Source organism: Notothenia coriiceps, unplaced genomic scaffold (assembly GCF_000735185.1).
Source record: "Notothenia coriiceps isolate Sejong01 unplaced genomic scaffold, NC01 NC01_scaffold00006233, whole genome shotgun sequence".
Taxonomy (NCBI): Eukaryota; Metazoa; Chordata; class Actinopteri; order Perciformes; family Nototheniidae; genus Notothenia; species Notothenia coriiceps.
The window spans coordinates 1-2,852 of NW_011338934.1; positions in this window are offsets into that span (position 1 = coordinate 1).

Genomic DNA, 2,852 nt, shown 5'->3' on the forward strand with positions numbered 1-2,852 from the left:
AGCCGTTTAGGACAGGGAGTGAATACCGGTGAATACACATACTTTACAGAGATGCTGTATGAGAAACCAATGTGAGTTTGGAAAATTGCACAGTATAAATACTATTTTAGTATACCTCAACAATGGAATTATGATCAGTAGAAATGGCCATGACATGGGACCTTTAAATAGGAGGCTAAATGCAGCAGACAGTTAACTTAGCTTAGCTTAGCATAAAGACTGCAACTGATTCTGTCTAAGGAAACCTAATTAGCTTACCAGCACCCTTTAAATCATAGATTAGCAAATGTTATATCACTTGTTAAACTGTACATAAAAAAAGTTAATCTAATTATCATTTTAAGGCTTTTTTTGTTAACCTTAGAACAAAGCCAAGCTAGCTGTGTGCACTGTTTATGCTAAGCTAAGTCGATTACTAATTTTAGCATAAACAAATACACGAGTTGTATTAATCTTCTAATCTAATTATCAGCAAGAAAACCCCAAAACATACTTTCCAAAATATCAAACTATTACATTAAGCCATAACTTAAATGGTAGGGTATCAAAGGTTTCATTCTTTCTTCTCCCATGACAAACATCTGTCCATCAGATGGTGCACCAACAATGTATATGAACATGTGTTTGTCAGGTGCTTTACTCCACTTCAAACATTACTGACCAATTCATCTTTATGTACTGGGTGTCTACAATGTACCCACACACATTTTTACTCACCCACTTTCTGGAAGCCCTCCTTGATCTCCTCCATCTCCTCAGCGCTGACTTTTCCTGACATGCTGACACCTATAAAACGACACGGCAGCTGAAGTTATGTTCCGTAATACATTTGGAACTCATTACAATTTGAACTCATTAAACATAACATACATATTAAAGCAGATTTTTGTATTAATCTATTTACCATTACATGCTTTAATCAGCCTGAAGTATAGCTATTTTTACTTACGCAAAATAAATGGAAGTTTGATATCAAACAAAAAAAGACATTTAGCAAAACGGTTACATCAGCTTAGAGACCCTTATAAGTACTTATTGATGTATGTAGATGGCTTCAGGGTTATATTAGTCTGTAATGGAGGGTGAAGAAGTTTGTAATTTAGCTTATGTAGATGGCTACTTACATATGAGGTAACAGCAGTATACCAGTATCAGTATTTAGATATTACCAACCAAACCATTACATTTTTGACTGATCTTGGAAAAGGATTTCTGCTATTTTTATCTATTTTATTAGTAAACCATTTATTCAACATTTGTAATTTAAACCGTTTAGCCGTTACAAAAATAGCTATTTTAGCCATTGAGCCATTAAGTTTAACTATCAATTTCTGCCATCTAGACACCTGTTTCTTTTTAGCTATCTAATTATAAAATTCAATTATTCATTGCTTTTATCTATTTGGTCATTTAGCAGTTAGTTTTATACATGTTATACATTGACATATATCTAGCTGTTTCTTTATAGCGATTGGATTATTTAACTAATTTGTGTTTTCAACTACTCTGCTCAGTTACCAATCGTACAGACACTTACTATTTATTTGTATTAAAAATGTGTATGAGATACTCCCAAATTCCATTGTACCCCCAGGAAACTGCAGAAGACCCCCTGGGGTACCACTACCCCTGGCTGGGGAAAACATCAAGAGCAATGTGTGTTTTCTAGAAAAAGATCTCGGTACTCAGGTAATCCACAGACCTCAATGGGAACAGTTTCTGCCAAAGTATTAACACCAACTGCCTATCTCTGTCTGTACTTTGGTTCACCTCATTTCTATCTCATTAAAGATTATTGGAAGTGTTCTGTAGATAACTGACCCTTAAATATTCCCAAATATGCTAATGAATTTAATTAGATGAATGTATACATATATACTGTATGTTATCTTAGGCTAGGATGACGTTTTTTTAATAAAAGAAATGGGGCTCTAAAGTAGCATGGCAGCTAAATGTATCACACAGTACATCATGTAATGTTATAGAAAATATCAGCCAAGTGAGATTTGTCTGTTTATGATTCAATCAGAGGGAGAGCTTTCTGCTGCAGAGTGCAGAGCCCTGTAACTGCCTGAGAATAGACTAGATGGCAACTTGATGAATTACCTCCACAGAGAATCAATACGAGTATAAGAAGCCAAAGATATGATGGGCAAATATGAAGGAATCTAACGTCAAAAATCATATAGAACAGACTTGATCATCTAATATAGTTATATCTTCCCATCAATTAAAAGATTTGATGATGAATCCAAATCTAACTAAGAGAGATCAATGTTTTGTTTCCTCTCTTGTATTAGTCTTACAGCTGTACATTTTAAGCAATATTAGCCAGATATTCCTCTTAAATTGTTCCTTCTGAAAGTTTCTAAATCACCTTTTTACTTTAAGTTCAATCAAGGTCCCTCTCTGGGTGTCCTAAAAAGCTCACGTGCCATGCTCGAATTACATCGCTGGCAAATAAACAAATAGGCTATTCCTCAGCAAAAACATGCAAATATAGTGTTTGCTTGGTCAGACACGCACAGATACAGGCAGCGGCCACTAATGTCTCTAAAAACCATGTCTGTTTGAGGCTATAATGGTATAATATAACACTGGTGGTCATATTATACGTGGCTTAACGTCAGTTATATTGCAGAGGTTTTTGAATAATGACTGGAAAGGTATTCTCTTAAATCCAAAACATTCCTGTTTACACAACAGGGTTCATACACTTTTTCACAAATTATTTTCAATGACCTTTCCATGACCGTTACCTAATTTTCCATGACCAAAAAAATTACTCTTTCTCAGCGGTACCACTGAAAATGGTTTATTTTAACATGGAACAGGAAAATAAGGTCTGAAAC